The sequence below is a fragment of the Musca domestica genome, unplaced genomic scaffold (assembly GCF_030504385.1).
Source record: "Musca domestica strain aabys unplaced genomic scaffold, Musca_domestica.polishedcontigs.V.1.1 104, whole genome shotgun sequence".
Lineage (NCBI taxonomy): Eukaryota > Metazoa > Arthropoda > Insecta > Diptera > Muscidae > Musca > Musca domestica.
This window is the reverse complement of record NW_026712121.1, coordinates 1208199-1228826: the sequence shown is the minus strand read 5'-3', so window position 1 is coordinate 1228826 and position 20628 is coordinate 1208199. Positions and strand designations below refer to the sequence as shown.

Sequence of the window (20628 nt, the reverse complement as noted above, 5' to 3'; positions counted from 1 at the left end):
TGTTTTTAGAAATTTTGAACCCTATTTTGTGGTTGGTGTGCCAGAAGAAATCGTCCGATATATTCCATCTTCACAACAAATCTCATGTTGATGGAAATATTGAGATGCGCCAAGACTGAATGGAATCGTATGTTAATTTCGCGTTTTAAGAGCTCCATGGATATTCAAAATTTTGAACCTTTGTGGAGGAGGTAACAGAAGGAGAGGATCGATTTATCCCATCTTCACAGCAGAACTTGTGTTAGTAGAAATAATGGAATGTGGGAAATCTAAAGAGAACCTGATGCTCATTTCGGATTTTATAAACGTTTTTGTTATTCAAAACTTTGACCCTTTGTGGGTGAGGTACCAGAGGGAATGGATCTCAACCGCCTTTATAACAGAGCCTGCGTTGATGGAAATATTAAGATGTTCCAAGTCTAAATAGAATCGAATGATAATTTCGCGTTTTATGAGCTTAAGGGATATTCAAAATTTCGACCTATAGTGTGGGGGGGGGATACCCGAAGGAGTGGACCGATATATTCCATCTTAACACCATACCTTGTGTTAGTAGAAGTATTGGGATGTGTGAAATTTGAAGACAATCGGACTCTTACATCACATTTCATAAGAGTTGTAATTATTTAAAATGTTGACCCTATGTGGGGGATATGCTTTATGCAATGAACCGATATTGTCCATTTTCGTACCTGACCTGGCACTGACGCAAATATTAGGATTTGCAAAGTTGGAGCAAAGTCGGATCATCGTTCCTCTTTCCGTGGAGAAAATATATATTTTTGAAAATTTCGACCTTTTGTGGGGGAGGTACCAGAAGAAGTAGACCGATGTATTCCATCTTTACATCACACCTTGGGTTGATAAAAATATTGGGATATGTGAAATTTAAAGACAATCACATCACATTTTATGAGAGTTATAATTATTAAAAATTTTGACCCTTTGTGGGGGAGGTGCTTGATGTAGTGAACCGATATTATCCATTTCGCACCTGACCTAGCACTAATGGAAATATTAGGCTTCGAAAAGTTGGAGCAAAATCGGATAATCCTTTCTCTTTCTGTGCAATAAAATATTTTCTTTGAACATTTCGACATTTTGTGGGGGAGGTACCAGAAGGAGTGGACCGATATCGCCCATCTCCGAATTCGATCTAAGTTTGACAATAATATTACGATGTATCAAGTTTGGATCAAATCGGATACTCTCTTCGAGAGTTATCGTGCGCACCAGCCAGACAGACAGACGGACGGACATTGCTAGATCAATTCCAAATGTCCTGAGACGGATTTGATACAAAGATACGTTGGATATAAAACCGTTATTTCGATGATGCGACTTTTGGCCCTCTCTAGCCATGTGGCTAAGGATATAATAATATGAAGGATTCAAAACTGTTCACATATGATAGGTCTTGCATATGCTCGAATATGATCAATGTACTATTTAATGCAACGTCTCAGATGAGTTTTTAATTTAATTATACATAAAGTTTAAATTATCCTCAATAAATCAATTTAAAGTAAATTAAAAAAAAGTTCCTTACCTTTTGGTTTTTGTTATCACAGTATGGTTAAGAGAATTTAACTTGGGATGGATTATGCCCCAAAAAATGAGTGCTGATGAATTTTTATTATCAGTTCTCGTTATTGTGATTGTTGTAATCGAAGTAATGATTGTTTTTCGTTGGTAGATGTTGTTGTTATTTTCGCAAATAAATTAAAAATTTGTGTATCACCTTTTGCTTGTCGTTATTCGTTTTCGTTACGTGAAACTGCAGTGAAATGTTAATTATCATTTATAAATTATCATAATTATGATGAAGTTGAAGGAAAAGCAGCTTTTGATGGTGGAGGAGGAAGAGGAGATACAGCAATGCGTGATGTTTATCTTTTTAAATAGTTTGTCCATTTTTTAGACCATTAACTGTCCCAAAATGATTTAAAATGCCATTTAATTAACTCAATTTAGTTGAGGTTATGACATTAACAAGCTTGAATATCAAGTGCGGCGGCTGCTGCCCTTAATGATGTGGATTTGTTTGTTTTTGTTGCTAATTATCTTGTGGCTATTGTTGTTGTTGTTGTCATTATAAGTTGGTTAATTGTTTTGATCCATTTAATGTTAATTTATTTTAGTTCTTTTTTGGGATATTTGTTTAAATTTGGATTTTCAAATTATTTACGTATATTTAGCTGAAGCCGACTTTTGTCAGTTTTTTTTAATTCTCTTTCTCCTGGTTTAATTGACTTGGGCTGATGATGTACCACTTTATTTACGATATTTATGTGTACCAACTGAAAAGAAAAAGTAAAAAATTTATCAGAAATATAGATATTAATTAGCAGATGGAAATTCGACAGAAGCACTACAAATGAAATAGAATATAATTAAGAAGAAGAACATTTCTGGCCTTGAGTAAATATTACGAATAAACCTATACATGGTAGTATAATTAAACGAGCTTTTACATTATCAGAATTATTCAAAATATGTCAATGTTTTCGCCATATACGAAAAGTAGATGGCGTTTAAACAAAAAAAAAAAAAAAAAAAAAAAAATATCAAGAAGGTCCTAAAATATTTTTTCGTAGTTTTGTATGGAATGTCATTATCATAATCAACAAAAAACTCGTGAGTTTTTTTGCATAAATAGAAAAAAATGATTTAAAATTCACATTTATGCCTGAAAAGGTCCTTGAAAAATATATATTTTTGTAGCTGGGAAGGTATTTTTTAAGTCCAGTTCTTTAAATATCCGCTTTAATTGCTGAGTAGATTTTAAGACTGACAATATATTTTATCCAATTTAATTTTCGAGAAGATATTTGAACAAAACAAAGTACTTGAAATATATTCTTTATAAATCCTTGTTAAAGGCTGAGAGGGTGCTAGAAAATATTCTTCATAAATCCATGATTATGATTGAGAAGGTCCTTAAAAATCATTATTAAAAATCAGGTATTTGGCTGAGAAGATCCTCGAGAAAATATTCGTCAAAAAATCAAAGTTCTTGCCTATGAAGGTCCTTAAAAAACATAAAAAATGAATATTCACATTCATTGTAAAGAAGGTCGTTAAAACATTCCTTCAAATATTTTTTTTCAAAAAAATTTACATTTATTGATAAGAAGGACCTTGGAAAAACATTTTTATAATACAGGGTTGTCCATATTCGACGGACCCATCTGGCAACGCCATAACTTTTGACAGAGATGTCACATCGTTTAATGACATACCGCGTTTGAAGCGTCAGACCAAGCAGATTTTTACCAAGAACCAATACACGCCACGCGAGCTCTCTGAAATTTACATTCAACAGAAGAAGTCAATTGTGAAAACTCAACGTGCTTTTAAAACATTAAAAAAATTTGAGAAGTGCGCCTTCTAAGAACACGATTAAGCGTTAATACGAAACATTTTCGACTTGTAAGGCTCTTTCTAATCCGAAGAGGCCATATAAAAGTCGACCAAGGCGATCGGCCGAGAATGTTGAGAGGTCCCCAAGAACATCCCAAAAACGCCGTTCTCAGCAGTTGGGCATGACTCGGTCCACTTTACAACGGATTATGTGATGCCAATTATTCGTCGAAAGCGTATGAGACAGTTCTGGTTTCAACAAGACGGCGCTCCGCCGCAAACAAGTCGCATAACAATCGATTTTCTGAAGAATTTGTTTCCGGGCCGTTTGATGTCGAAAAGTGGTGATTTGGACTGGCCACCGCGTTCGCCCGATTTGACGCCGCCTGACTTCTTCTTGTGGGGATATTCGAAGTCAATGGTTTACGTTAACAAGCCAAGGACCGTAGAAGAGCTCAAGGACAACATTCGTGAAGAAATAGCCGCTATTCCGGCCGAAATGTTGTCAAAAACGATGGAAAATGCAGCAAAAAGAGCACAATACGTCATCAACGCCAGAGGCGGCCATTTGAGAGAAATCATATTCAAAAATTGATGTAAACAAATCTACTTGGAACAAATTAAATGATTAACATTGCAACCGCCAAATTTTTATACCCTACACCACATAGTGGTAAGGGTATTATGTCTTTGTGCATTTGTTTGTAACATGGAGAAGGAAACGAGATAGACCCATAGTTACTTTTGAGAACCTTGATAGAATCACTTTCTGAGTCGATTTATGCATGTCAGTCCGTCTGTCCGTCCGTCCGTCCGTCCGTCCGTCCGTCCGTCTGTCCATGTATTCTTGTGAACAAAATGCAGGTCGCATTTATTATCCGATTGAGATGAAATTTTCCAAACAATATTTTTTTGGCCCAAGGACGAACCCTATTGAAATTGGTGAGAATCGGATCAAATTTAGATATAGCTCCCATATATATCTTCATCCGATTTCGGGTTAAATGTGCACCAAATGGCCAATATCAGCCCAAATGGCCCGAATTTTGGCACACCCAACCGAGTTCGGCCTAGAAGCAAGTATATCAAATTTGGAGAAAATCGGTTCAGATATAGATATAGCTCCCATATATATCTTTCATCCGATTTGATCTTTAAGTCCCTAACATTCCTACTATGCACTCCACAACCGTGATATTTGGTACCAGGTATTAGATGGAGCACAGAAATAGCTGTTTTAAATTTTATCGAAATCGGTTCAGATTTGGATATAGCTCCCATATATATCTTCATCCGATTTCGGGTTAATTGACCACCAAATGGCCAATATCAGCCCAAATGGCCCGAATTTTGGCACATGTGACCGAGATTAGCCTTAAAGCAAATACAACAAATTTGGAGAAAATCGGTTCAGAAACAGCTATGGCTCCCATATATATATATTCATCCGATTTCGGGTTAAATGTGCACCAAATGTCCACTATCAGTCCAAATTACCTGAATTTTGGCACACCCAACCGAGTTCGGCCTAGAAGCAAGTATATCAAATTTGGAGAAAATCGGTTCAGATATAGCTATAGCTCCCATATATATCTTTCATCCGATTTGGTGTTTAAGCCTCTCACATTCGTAATATGCACTCCACAAGAATGATATTTGGTACCAGATATAAGATACAGCCCAGAAATAGCTGTTTGTAATTTTATCGAAATCGGTTCAGATTTGGATATAGCTCCCATATATATCTTCATCCGATTTCGGGTTAATTGTGCACCAAATGGCCGATATAAGTCCAAATGGACTGAATTTTAGTACATCGGACCAAATCCAGCCTAGAAGCAAGTATATCAAATTTAGTGAAAATCGGTTCAGATATAGATATAGCAATCATATATATGTTTCATCCGATTTAGAGTTTTAGTCCCATACATTCGTAATATTCACTCCACAACCGTGATATTTGGTACCAGGTATTAGATGGAGCACAGGAATAGCTGTTTTAAATTTTATCGAAATCGGTTCAGATTTGGATATAGCTCTCATATATATCTTCATCCGATTTCGGGTTAAATGTGCACTAAATGGTCAATATCAGCCCAAATCACCAGTCTAGAAGATAATACGTAAAATTTGGAGAAACCCGGTTCAGAGATAGCTATAGTTCGTAAAATGCACGATAGAATTAGATAGATTTTGATTTTGTACCAAATATCTCATAGAGCGCTGAAATGCCCTGTATAAACCTTTTTACTAGAGCTCTACTAAATATGCATAGTGGTGTAGGGTATCATATAGTCGGCCCCGCCCGACTTTTGAGCTTTCCTTACTGGTTTTTCTTTGATTTTTTTAAAAAAACATGGGTCCGGCGAATATGGACAACTCTGTATATATATATATATTTTTAAATATCAAAAATCATTAAAGCTTTATCGGTCTCTAATAAGATGTTCATTGAAAACCTGCGATTATATCTGTATTTGTCCTAGATGAAATATTCCTTAAAATCCCCGATAAAAAGGCATAGTTGGTGCTTGGTGAAATGTTCTGTCTTTGAAGAAATATTCTGTAAAAGTCAACGGCTACAGCTCTATTGGTCCTTAAAGAAATATTCTTTAAAAATCCAGGGTATTAAATAGAGTTTTACCAATCATGTTCGCTAGAACGAAGTAGGTCCTTATATAGTTCCGTAGATTCCGGTCATTTCTATGCAAATTCCGCGTATGAGTGATATGAAATATCTGAAATCACTCATACGTTTAGAATCTGGTGTACTGACCTATGACACAACTCTATTCTTAGTCCAACTCTTCCTCAGAAAAACAATCTTTAAAAACTCTCGATTGTTGTTGTTCCTGCTGGTCCTAGAAGACATCTTAGCTTACCTTTCTTGGTCCCTAAAAAAAACGTGATTACTTTTTATACCCTCCACCATAGTATGGAGGGTATATTAAGTTTGTCATTCCTCTTGTAACACCTCGAAATATACATTTTAGACCCTAAAAAGTATACATATTCTTAACCGGCATAAAATTCTATTTCGATTTAGCGATGTCCGTCCGTCTGTGGAAATCATTCTAGCTTCCAAACGAAATGAAGTAGGTTTATAAAATTTTACTCAAATTTGTACTATGTCTGCAGGATTTTTGGTATAGAAAATGGGTCATGTAGGTCCATGTTTTGTTATATCACCCATATAATGGTACCTCCTTTTATCTGTATTTTGGTGATTTATTCACCGGAAATGTTTCAAATTGGGTATTTGAAGTTTGAAATGGATAGTACAGTCTAAGACCGAAAATTGTCTGTGCAGGTCCACCTCTTCGTATAGCCCCCATATAACGGTACCCCCCGATATTCGGTACTTTGATGATTTTGGCGGCATTATTCACCGGAATTTGTTTCAAATTTGGTATTTGAAGTTCATAATGGATACGACAGAAAATTGTTTTCAATAGCTTAAGATTAAAGCTCTTCTCGTTCATGAAAAAATCCATTATGAAAGCTCTACTACTCCCTGAAAACCCACCACGATTGCAGGTCTAATTGTCTTTTAAGAAATATTTTTAAAAGTTTCATGGATAAAGTTATTTTGTCCTTTAATCAAAAGCCAGATAATTCTCTCGTGGTGTAGAAAATAGAAAACTATTTTTTAAAACATATGGTTACAACTCTTGTGGTCCATTAAAAAATATTAGAAACAAACATCTAAAATATTCAGGTGCCCAAGGAAAAAATAAACAAGTAAAATAGTATCAGTCGGTTTTGCCGACAGATGTATACCCCCAGCCTTGATTAATGAACGTGACAGATTTGGACTATATCGGCTACTTCTTGTACTTTATATGAGATAGGTGCACATTTTCGGAAATATGCGTCAGGTAATAGATATAGCTGACCGAAGTATTCCATTTTCATACTTCATCTAATACAAATAAAATATATTGGTATGTGCAAAATTTGAAGGAAATTGAACATTCGTATCCAATTTTATGCGAAATCATAAATTCCGACAAATTACATATTCATATCAGAATACTGGTTAAGAGAAATATTTAGATATAGCAAGTTGTTAAGAATCACCGACTTGTTTCGCAAGTTATGACAATAATAAGTTGGCAGGTCTTGTGTTAATGAAAATATTGAGAAGCTCCTAGTCTGGATAGAATCGGATGTTAATTTTGCGTTTTATGAGCTCGTGGATACTCAAAATTTTGATCCTTTGTGGGGCAGGTACCAGAAGGAGTGGACCGATATATCCCATCTTCACACCAGATCTTGAGTTAGTAGAAATAATGGGACGTGTGTAATATAAAGAGAACCGGATGTTTATTTCGGATTCTTTCCTCGTTTTGATTATTCAAAACTGTCATCCTTTGTGTGGGAGGTACCAGAACGAATGGTCCGATTTCTACCATCTTTATAAAATATCTTGCGTTTATAAAAATATTGAGACGTGCTAATTCTTAAATGTTAATTTAGTGTTTTAAGAGCTTGATGGATATTCAAAATTTCGACCTTTTGCGGAGGAGGTACTTGATGGAGTGGACCGATATTATCCATTTTTGCACCTGATCTAGAACTGACGTAAATATCAGGATTTGCAAAGTTGGAACAAAATCGGATTATCGATTCTCTCTCTGTGCAGAAAAAATATTTTTTTTTTTTTTGAAAATCTCGATCATTTGTGTGGGAGGTACCAGAAGTAGTGGACCGATATATTCCATCTTAACACCAGACCTTGGGTTACATTAAATATTGGCATGTGTGAAATTTGAAGACAATCGGACTCTTACATCAATTGTATGAGAGTTTTAATTATTGAAAATATTGACCCTTTGTGGGGGAGGTACCAGAAGGAGTGGACCGATCTTGTCCATTTTCACACTTAACCTAGTACTGACGCAAATATTAAGATTTGCAAAGTTTGAGCAAAATCGGATTATCGTTTCTCTTTCTGTGCAAAAAATATATATTTTTTTCAAATTTCGACCATTTGTGGGGGAGGTACCAGAAGGAATGGACCGATATATTCCATCTTAACATCAGACCTTGGGCTATCATAAATATTGGCATGTGTGGAATTTGAAGACAATCGGACTCTTATATCACATTTTATAAGAGATGTAATTATTCAAAATTTTGACCATTTGCGGGGGAGGTACTTGATGGAGTGGACCGATCTTGTCCATTTTCACACTTGACCTAGCACTGACGCAAATATTAAGATTTGCAAAGTTGGAGCAAAATCGGATTACCGTTTCTCTTTCTGTGCAAAAACTAAAATTTTTTGAAAATTTCGAACTTTTGTGGGGGAGGTACCAGAAGGAGTGGACCGATATTGCCCATCTCCGAACTCGATCAAAGTCTGACAAAAATATTACGATGTACCAAGTTTGGACCAAATCGGATACTCCCTTCGAGAGTTATCGTGCGCACCAGCCAGACAGACAGACAGACAGACGGACGGACGGACATCGCTAGATCGACTCCAAATGTTCTGAAACGGATTTGATCCAAAGAGACCTAGGGTCTAAAACCCTTATTTCGACTAGGCACGTTTTAGCCGTATCAAATGATATATACCCTCTGTAGCCATATGGCTGAGGGTATAAAAAATTGACTATGAACATTTTTCATAAAAAAATCACTTAAAGCTCAGGTGTTCCACGAAGAAAGTATCTTCAAAAAATTCACAATTTTAGCTCTAGTGGTCTGAGAACGTTTTTTTTTACAAAACTGCATGTCTATATCTGTTGAACCATGATTTTTAAAAAATACTCGATTATGGGACTGGTGGTCCATTAAAAAGCATTCCTTGAAAATTCCACGACCCGTCAAAAAAAAAAAATAAATAAATAAATAAATAAATAAATAAATAAAAATAAAATTGGCTACCGGTTGTCGGTGATGGCTATTTTTTAATTTTTTTCGTCTTTTTCTACTAAAGCTTCTGGTTCCTATAGAAGTATTCTATCAATCCGCGAAAAAAAATATTTTTTCCTAGTCTACGATCCCAGATCAGCCAGTCTACGAAAAAATAGTCTTTAACAAAGAAGTCCATGACAATATCTCTCCTTAACCATAATTTTTTTTACAATATCCACGTTAAAAAAACTGATAGAACCTAAAAATATTTTGTAAAAAAAACAGACGAACATAAGTTTTGTAATGCTTGAAAAAATATTGCTTTAAAAATGTTCACCATCAAAGCTCTTGATTTTTGGAAAAACATATTCCATTTTCCAAAAAAAAAAAAAAAAAAAAATCTATTCCTAACCAAGTTTTCAACATCCCGTCTAACCGCATCTGCGTAGACTTTTTTCCCCAAGTGTACCAACAATTTGGCGAAACCTTAAGTTTTTTTGGTGGCACATCTACCATGAAAAAATGTGGTAGCATCAAACTCTGATGAGTTATATAGTTTACCATAAAAAATCATCACCGTAATCATCATTCTCAGCAACCAAAAAACCAGTCAATAAAAAAAAAAACAAAATAAAAATGGGCTACCGGTTTTCGATGATGGCTATGTTTCAATTTTGTATCTTCTCCTGAAGCTCCACAAAATGCCATAATTCAATCTAAGAGGTGTTATGAGACAAACAAAGCAAATTGTTGACTGTTTATTCGTCATAAACAACAACAGTAACAGCAACAATGGTAACAAAAATAATAACAACTCCAACGAGATAAAGATATAAAAGACAAAAGCAACGAGAGAGAAAAAAAAGAAACTAATGAAAAAACTTACAACCCCTCAAAATCATTGAACAGCTCTCCAACAGATGCTGCCGTTGTGCGGCTGCGCAACAAAATCTGGTGGCCATTTGGTGTTTTATCTGTGTGGCACCATTGATTTAGCTTGGGGTCCATAATAAGCTCTAAATTTTGTGGTCGGTCGCCTCTTTATTTACTTTATGGCCATTTGAGGAAAAAAAGAAACAACAATAAACGAACAACAACGACGAGCAACAAGTGGCAAATTTATGTCTCTTCTGCAATGTTGCACAGTGGATCAAATTTGAAAATGTTGAGGGTAGAAGGCTTCTAGAGGTGTTTCTACAATTAAGGAGTTGTTTATTTTTTTTTTTTTTTGTACTTTTTCAGACTTTCCGGTCAAGAATCAAGGAATTTGTAGAAAATATATTTCGAAAAATCTTGGGGTCATGGATTGTGGATTACTTATAAATATTTTTCAAAGGCTTTCCGGGTATACATCATGGATTTTAATACCCTCCACCATAGTATGGAGGGTATATTAAGTGTGTCACTCCGTTTGTAACACCTCAAAATATACTTTTTAGACCCCACAAAGTATATATATTCTTGATCAGCATAAAATTCTATGTCGATTTAACGATATCCGTCCGTCTGTCCGTCTGTGGAAATCACTCTAGTTTCCGAACGAAACGAAGTAAGTTGATAAAATTGTACTCAAATGAGTATTATGTCTGCAGGTCTTTTGGTATTGAAAATGGGTAATGTAGGTTTGATATAGCCCCCATATAACGGTACCTCCCGATTTTCGGTATTTTGATGATTTTAGCGATATTATTCACCGGAATTGTTTCAAATTTGGTATTTGAAGTTGGTAATGGATACTACAGCCTCAGACAGAAAATGGGCCATATAGGTCCACATCTTCGTATAGCCCCCATAAAACGGTACCTCCTGATATTCGGTACTTTGATGATTTTAGCCACAATATTTACCGGAATTGTTTCTAATTTGGTATTTGAAGTTGGTAATGGATACTACAGCCTCAGACAGAAAATTACCCATATAGGGAAACGTCTTCATATAGCCCCCATATAACGGTAACCTCCGATATTCGGTATTTTGATTATTTTAGCGACATTATTTACCGGAATTGTTTCAAATTTGGCATTTGAAGTTCGTAATGGATACTACAGCCTTAGACAGGAAATGGGCCATGCAGATCCACGTCTTCGTATAGCCCCCATATAACGGTTTGATGATTTTAGCGACATTATTTACCGGAATTGTTTCAAATTTAGTATTTGAAGTTCGTAATGGATACTACAGCATATGACAGGAGATTGTCTGTGCAGGTCCACGCCTTCGTATAGCCCCTTATATACGGTTACATTCGGTATTTTTAAGATTTTAACAGAATTTTTAATGAATTTTTTTTTTTTTTTTTTTGAAAATTGCCAAATTTGTGTGGCACAGTTCACAGTCGAATCTTCCTCGTTTATGTTTATATTTCTATTTAAGTGTGTTTTTGTGGCTGTCGGTCGACCGGTCTGTCTGTCCATCTGTCTACCTGCCTGCCACCAAAATCAGTGTTATGGCGTTTAGAGGGGGCTCCAAACACTGTTTGTTGTTTTTTTTTTTGGTTTGCTTCAAGCATTTAACAAGCTTTTTCATCGGTTATATCGGCATCAGTTCGTTTTGGGTTTCTGGCTTTGACTTATTTTTATGGATGTTTAAGCAGCCATTTGTTTGACTATCAATTTTCGAGAAGCTCGCACATGCCACAGAGATCAGCATCATCATCATTGTTGTCGTCGTTGTATTTGTTGTTGTTATTGCTGTTGCTTAAGTAATTGTTATTTTATTATTTAATCAATGTTGAGTAGATTATTATTCGTGAAATGTTTGCATTGATGTGTAATTGTGTATTTATTTATTGCTTTTTGGTATTTTATCTGAAGTCGAAAGGTATTTTATGTAAAGGATAGTAATCTACAACAAACATATATTTTTTGTAAAAATTTCGAATTTCATTTGGGGGAATTCCTTTTTATTTTTTTTCCGGAAAAATTAATTTAAATCTATGTCAAACAAAAAACCTTCTAGAAAATGTATCCTTTTAAACTTTAAGTTTATGACTAAGAAGGTCCCGGAAATTATATTCTATAAAATTATATGTTTATGGCTGAAAATGTAAAAAAATATAATTCACGTTTACTATAGGAAAGGCCCTGGAAACAATATTGTCTGAAATCCGGTCCTTGAAAATTTTTTTACAAACTCTAATTTTTCCTTGAAAAAATATTCCTGAAGCATTTACATTTCTGGCCGAGAAAATCCCTGCTCTTAAAGAATTTGTGTATGAAAAGATCCTTGAAAAAATATTCTTCAAAAATCTCCATTTGTGGCTGAAAAAATGTTTCTCAAAATACACGTTTATTGGAAGGTCCACGAAAAAAAAATAATATTAAGAATTCCAAGTTTGTAGCTCATTAGGTCCTCGAAAAATACTTCTTCAAAATTCATGTTTTGTTTTTTACAGGAGTTTCTCACTCGGATTATTTAATAGGGATATCATAAAATATTCCCCAGAAATCCAGTGAAAAGGTCCTTAATGACTTTAAAGTTAAAAATTTACTTTTGTTCAAGGACCTTGATTTTTTTTTTTTTTTTGAAAATACAAGTTTTTCGCTGGGAAGGTGCTTCAAAAATATTTTTTAAAAATTAATATTTATGGCTAGAAGGTCTTCGAAAAAAACCCATTTTTTAAAAATCAACATTCACAGGGTGAGATGAAAAAACTTCAACAAACATAAGACTGCTGTCATTTCTAAGCCACTCGTCCGACAGCTGTTAAAATTATTCCAGTGACAGCTCATTATATTGTTTACAAGCGTACAAAAGCATTTTGGTGAGAATTTTCCAGAAAAAGAATTATTCGTGGTGGAATTCAAGCGTGATAGTGTGATTTATCTATATTTGAATGGAAAAACCACAAGTGGCTATCGTTAGAGCACTCCAGCATTTAAATATGAATAAATCTTTTGTGTCTCGTGCCATCGCTCGTTACCGTGATACTGGCAGCGTAGCCCGACGTCAAGGAGGTGTACGGAAGAAAACAGCAACATCAGCAGAAATGATTCCAATGTAAAGAAGCTATTCGATCGAAACTCGCGTCGCAGTGGCCGAAAAATGGCTCGTGAACTGAACATATCGCAATATTCCATTTGGCAAATATTAAAAAATGAGCTCGGGATAAAGGCATTGAAATTCCAAAACAAACACACAAACATTTTAGCCGCAGCTCTTGACCATTCTAACTGTACTCAGCAACATAGCACTCAGCGTGCGCCACCCAGGAATGGTTACAAAATGAGGTTCTCGCTTCATTTCCAGCGCACAATGGAGTGCACAATCTCCGTATACCAATTCGTTGGACTATTGTGTCTGGAGTATTTTGGAAAGCAAGATTGGCAATAAAAAATACCAAAGTGTCGATCACCTCAAGCAAGCGCTCCGCGGGGAATGGACCAAAATACCGCAGAGCAACATTCGGACAGCGTGTGACGGTTTCTTTGACATAATTCGTGCCAAAGGTGAACAATTCGAACAAATCTAAACTTATTCTAAAATTTGATGCTATTTCCGACATTTTTTGCTTTCATTCAATAATTTTTTCACAAAAAAATTGAAAATTATGGTGTTTAACTTTGTTGCAGTTTTTTTATATCACCCTGTATATATTCTTGATCAGCATACAATTTTAATACGATTTAGCCCTGTCCGTCTGTTCGTCAAAACGTATTAAGATAGGAAGCTAAAATTTGGCACAGATCGGTATTTTGTCACCAGGCAGGTTAATTTCGAAGATAGACCATTTTCGGTCCATGATATCGTATAGTCCCCATACAACGATACTCCCCGATATTGAGTATTTGGAGGATTTTAGTGAAATTTTTAATCGGAATTGTTTAAAACTTCTTATTTGAAGTTCCTAATAGGTACTACCGTCTGTGTCTGAAAATAGATCATGCAGACCCATGTCTTCTTATATCCCTCATGTAACGTTACCTCCCGATATTCGGTATTTTGGTGATTTGGTAGTCACCTTCTTTCAATGGATTTGTCTGAAAATAGACGGAGTTCCCTTTAAGTACTTTACTCCCCTGGAATAGAATTGTTCTTAGAGAAGCATGCGGTATCTAGGTCCACGATCTACAACGGTACAGTATTCACCGAAAAAAATTTAAAATTTCATATTTGAAGTTCGTAAGGGTTTCATCAATGACGGAAATTTATTATACAGGTCCCCATATAACGATATCTCCCTTTATTCGGTATTTTGATGATTTTAGCAACATTATTCACTGAAATTGTTTCAAATTTGGTATTTGAAGTTCGAAATGGATACTACAACGTATGACGGAAAATTGTCTATGCAGGTCCACGTCTTTGTGAAGCCCACATATAAAGGTTTTCATTTGAGCTGTATTTTTCGATGGACACTTTTTGAAAATTTTCAAGTTCCTTCCCAATGGTGTGGGGGTATAAAAATTTCGGCCCGGTCGACCATTGCTGCTTTTTCACTTGTTAGCTTTTCTTTCATAACCTATTGGATTTTTCCTATAATTATTGAAAAAATTGAATTTTGTCTAAACTTCTTTTTCGATTTTTATACCCTACACCAAAAGGTGGTTAGGGTATTATGTCTTTGTGCTGTTGTTTGTGACAGGCAAAATATAACGAGATAGACCCATAGTTCCTTTTGATGATCTGCATAGAATCACTTTCTGACTCAATTTATGCATGTCCGCCCGTCCGTCTGTCCAAGTATTTTTGTAAACAAAGTTCGCATTTATTGCCCTATCCAGATGAAATTTTGCACAAATCATTTGTTTGATCCAAGGATGAACCCTATTGAAGTTGGAGATAATCGGTAAAAATTTATATATAGATCCCATATATATCTTCATCCGATTTGCCTTTTATTGAGCACCAAACGTGTAATATCAGCCCGAATAGTATTGAATTTTACATATACAACCAAATTAGGCCTGAAAATAAGTAAGCCAAATTTGATCGAAATCGGTTCAGATAAAGCTATAGCTCCCATATATGTATTGTTCATCCGATTTGTTATTTTAGTCCTCCGCAGCCGTAATATGCACTCTGTAACAACAATATTTGGGGAAATATATCGAATACAGCTCAGAAAGACTTATGATAAATTTTATCGAAGTCGGTTCAAATTTGGATATATCTCCCATGCATAACTTCGTCCGATTTGCCTTTTTTTTGTGCACTAAACGTCTAATATTTTTCCAAATGGGATGGAATTTGGCACTTACGACCGAATTGAGTCTAGAAGCTAGTATGTCAAATTTGGTGAAGATTGGTTCAGATACAGCTATAGCTCCCATATATACTGTTCATCCTATTTTTTATTTTAGTCCTCCGCAGCCGTAATATGCACTCTGTAATAACAATATATCAAATGCAGCTCAGAAATATTTTTGCCAAATTTAATCGAGATTAATTTAATCTTTATCCGATTTCAAATTAATTGTGCACCAAATGGGCAATACAAGTCCGAATTTAAAAGATACAAATGCTTCGGCATATTTAGTCCTTTGAACTTTAAATTATAATTATAATCATAGCGTGTATGATTGAATTTTCCCATAAAAACTTTTAATTGTTATGTGGAGCTCTACTAAATTAGCAAAGGGGTGTAGAGTATCATAAAGTCGGCCGTCCGACTTTAAGACTTTTTTTACTGGTTTAGTTTAGGAGTTATCCATTTTATGGATTTTTGTGGGTTAATCGATTCATGTTGCGATTTTTACCTTATACAAATAACCTTTTTCGAGTACCAATCGAAGTATTCATAAATTGAAACGAATGTGTATTGGTATGCAATTAATATGTAGCAGGGAGTACCAGCCACATTAAACTCGAATATTTTCCCACACGATTAAAACACAAAATATTGTTTATAACTTTGACACCCTCATTATTTTCGCTTGTCTCGGCTGACATTGAAATGCAACATTAACAACCATATAAAGAATAAAATTCAAATATCTATTTTTTAGCACAATATTCTTGGAAGAAACATTCTTTGCAAAATTGTCCCATTCAGTCAGAGTGGTCAATTGGATTGACATGCTTAGTTCTGTGGACATAGTACATACACCCAACACCACACCACACACACACATACACTCATATCTGTTTTCGGTCAAGTTTTCATTGAAAATAAATTGAAATCAGTTTAAGTGTTTTGTACGTTTTTTTTTTTTTTTTGTAGGTTACACCTAGAGTTGTAAATAGCAGCAGTGGATTATATTTAACCTCCATGACTTCAGGGTAGACATGATATGTACAATTATTTTGTGCTATTGCAAAACACACAGAGCATATAGCCGGGCAACAACAATTTCATTGGAAGCCGACAACAACAAAACTATTAATAATAATAAAATGAACGAGAAACAAAACTAACAAATTGAAATTAGTTGCAAAGCCATAACGAGAGCAGAAGCTGAAGCAATGAAAAACAAAAAACGCCAAATGCGAGCGAAAACTGGAATTGATAGCGTGAGAAAAATGTTTGTAAAATACTTGTGTTTTTGCCTTACATATGGCTAAGGCGAATAAGTGTTATTCAGATGTCATAAATCTGTTTTGAAAAAAAAAAAAAAACACCGAGTGAGATTGCTTTGAAATGCACAACAGTTAATTGTTTAGAAATTACGTTCAAATGGATTAGTTAAATAGCTTTGTAGATCATGTAGAGGTTAAGAAGTCAAGAATTTTTTCATAATTTACACTTTTATTCATTTGAACAGTGTAACATGATTTGGTTTGGTTTAATATGGTTGTGAGATTAAATATGAAAACATTAAAAATGTTTCTGAAATATAAACAGTGTAGACAAAGGATTTGAATTACTGACTAGTGGTTTATCAATTTCCCGGCATGGTTTTTTATTTTTTGTAAATAATTACACTGTGCGAAAAATTATTTTTATACCCTCTACCATACATAGTATGGAGGGTATATTAAGTTCGTCATTCCGTTTGTAACTCATCGTTTTAGACCCAACAAAGTATATATATATTCTTGATCCGTCCGTCCTCTCTTTTGTCTGCAGGCAGGTCAAGTTCGATGATGGGCTATATCGGACAACGATATCGTATACCATATATATCGGTAGTCCCCGATATTCGGTATGTTGATGCGTTTAGCCACATTTTTCAACGGAATTGTCTGAAATTCTACACAAGGAGTACTGAGTACTTTACCCCCCGAAATAGATTTGTCTATATAGGTCCACAATATCGCGTATCCACCCATATACCGGCACCTTCTGGTATTAGGTATTTTAAAGTTTTTTAACAGAATTTTTAATGGATTTTATTTTTTTGAAAATTTCCTAATTTCGGATATCGCCTGTAAGTAATTCTGTTATTTTTTCACACAAAATTAGTGGTACATTGTACCCGCTGTCCTAACTCTAACTATATGCGAGATTTCGTGTCCTTTGGTTTCTATTTGTAACGGCTGCAAAATCAGAAACCATTGTAGTTGTTTGTCCATTTCAACCCATAATATATTGCAGACATCTTTGAAAGCAATAGGCCTAGCCCTTCTGAGCCCAACCCTACCCTTGTGAACATTTTCGTGAGGGTCGGACGATATTTGCAATACTTATATAATATCCCCAACCTGTGTTGTAAGGTGAAAAAATATTACAAAATATTAAAAATCAAATTGAAACCAGTAAAGAAAGTCCTAAAGTCGGGCAGAGCCGATTTTATGATACCCTACACCACTTTGCTAATTTAGTTGAGCTCCACTTAATAGTTAAAAGTTTTTATGGGAGAATTCAATCATACACGCTATGATTATAATTATAATGTAAAGTTTAAAGGACTAAATATGTCGAAGCATTTGTATCTTTTAAATTCGGACTTGTATTGCTCATTTGGTGCGAAATTAATTTGAAATCGGATAAAAATATATATGGGAACTATATCCAAATCTGAACCGATCTCGATAAAATTTGGCAAAGATATTTCTGAGCTGTGTTTGATATATTTCCCTGAATATCGTTGTTACGGAGTGCATATTACGGCTGTGGGTAACAAATACTAGAAATCGGATGAACAATATATATGGGAGCTATAACTATATCTGAACCGATCTTCACCAAATTTGGCATACTACCTTCTACACTAAATTCGGTCGTATGTGCCAAATTCCATCCCTTTTGGAATATTAAATAAATATTAGAAGTTTGGTGCACAATAAATGGTAAATCGGACGAAGTTATATATGGGAGCTATATCCAAATCTGAACCGAACTCGATGAAATTTAGCAAATGTATTTCTGAACTGTATTTGATATATTTCCCCAAATATTGTTGTTACAGAGTGCATATTACGGCTGCGGAGGACTAAAATAACAAATCGTATAAACAATATATATGGGAGCTATAGCTATATCTGAACTGATTTCGATCAATTTTGGCATACATATTTTCAGGCTTAAATTGGTTGTATGTGCAAAATTCCATACTATTCGGACTGATATTACACGTTTGGTGCACAATAAAAGGCAAATCGGACGAAGATATATATGCGAGCTATTTCTAATTTTTTACTGATTATCTCCAATTTCGTCGTACTTGGGCTAAACAAATGATTTGTGCAAAATTTCATCTGGATCGGGTAATAAATGCGAACTGTACTTTGTTCACAAAAATACATGGACAGGCGGACGGACGGACGGACATGCATTAATCGACTCAGAATGTCCTTCTATGCAGATCATCAAAAGGAACTATGGGTCTATCTCGTTTCCTTTTGCCTGTTACACACAAATGCACAAAGACAAAATACCCTAACCACCTTGTGGTGTTGGGTATAAACATTAAGTTCAGCTGGGCCGAACTTTTAATACCCTCCACCTTAGGGTAAAGGAAATATTAGAACCCATTATGACCCAAAAATACAAATATTTTGAACATATTCGTGGGAAAATGTAGCAAAAATCGTCAAAATATCGAATATCGGGAGGTACCGTTATATGGGAGGTACCGTTTATGGGGTCTACGACGAATATTTAGGGATGTTACAAACGGAATGACAAAGTTAATATACATACCCTCCTTTCCAAGGGTATAAAAATATGGGAATCAATGTTTCACAAAAACTTGAAAATATTTCCTATTTGTATATGTTCAGGTTCGATCAAGCAGGTTTCGATCAAGTTGCCTCATTACATTTCGATCCATTTCTGCTGTTGTTGCTGTTTTCTTCCATCCACTTCCTTGACGTCGGGCTTCGCTACCAGTATCACTGTAACGAGCGATGGTACGAGACACAAAAGATTTTTTCACATTTAAATGCTGGATGGCTCTAACAATAGCCACTTGCAGTTTTCCAGCTAACTATAAAGAAATCACACTTTCAGGCTTGAATTCCCTCAGGAATAACCTTTTTTGTTTTTGCAAAATGGTCAGGCTTTATTCCTTTATTGTTGTTTTTATAAAAACAACGTTTGTTTATTAGTGGAGATTTTTTTTCTGGAAAATTCTCATCAAAATGCTTCTGTACGCTTGTAAACAATATAATGAGCTGTCGGACGAGTGGCTTACAAATGACAGCAGTCTGTAGTTGGTTGCAGTTTTTACATCTCACCCTATATTTAAATAATCGAACATTGTCTGAGGGTATACATCTGTCGGCCAAACCGACTGATACTTTTTAACTTGTTTGACCTTCGTTTCACATAAAGAAAATAAACAAGTTAAAAAGCAGTAAGTTCGGTCGGGCCGAACTTTGAATACCCTCCACCATTTTGTCCTAAGCCGTTACCATATTCAAATTCGAAACTTGAAATAAACGGTGAATGATGTAGCTAAAATCATCAAAATATCATATATAGGGAGGTACCGTTATATCGGAGCTATACGAAGACCTGGACCTGCGTAGACAATTTTCTGTCACAGGCTGTAGCATTCATTACGAACTTTAAATACGACATCTCAAACAAATTCGGTGTGTATTGTACCTAAAATGGTCAGAATATCGAATATAGGGAAGTACTGATATATGGGGCCTATACGAAGACCTGGACCTGCATAGACAATTTTCTGTCACAGACTGTAGTTCCTATTACGAACTCTAAATACGTAATTTGAAACTACTTCGGTGAATAATGACGCTAAAATCCATAGTATGGTGGAGGGTATAAAAAGAAAAGAAGTAAAAGAAATTCCGAATATCAGGTAGTACAATCATATCCCTATATATAATAATAAATGAGGGCGAGGATCTGTACTGAACTTTTTTTGTCATAGCAGGTAGTACCCATTACGAACTTCTAATACCAAATTTGAAACAATTCCGGTGGAAAGTGCGGCACAATTCACTAAAATACCGAATATCTGAAGGTATATGGGAACTATTCCAAAACTTGAACCTGTAAGGACAGTTTTATATAGCCCATTTTTAATACTGACAGTCCTACAGATCTAA

The 20628-nt window shown here is 35.1% G+C and overlaps 1 protein-coding gene across 2 annotated transcripts in view; it reads right to left on the bottom strand.

Moving 5' to 3' along the window:
- The window catches only part of LOC101892224 (uncharacterized), a 185916-nt gene that overhangs the window by 37167 nt on the left and 128121 nt on the right, over positions 1-20628 (bottom strand). The window contains exon 5 of one of the 2 annotated variants that reach the window (XM_059128317.1): positions 2189-2300. The gene's annotated coding sequence lies outside the window, so the exon portion shown is untranslated. Of the gene's footprint in view, positions 1-1549; positions 2301-20628 lie in introns of both variants that reach the window. The other variant, XM_005185338.3, reaches the window with a different exon arrangement.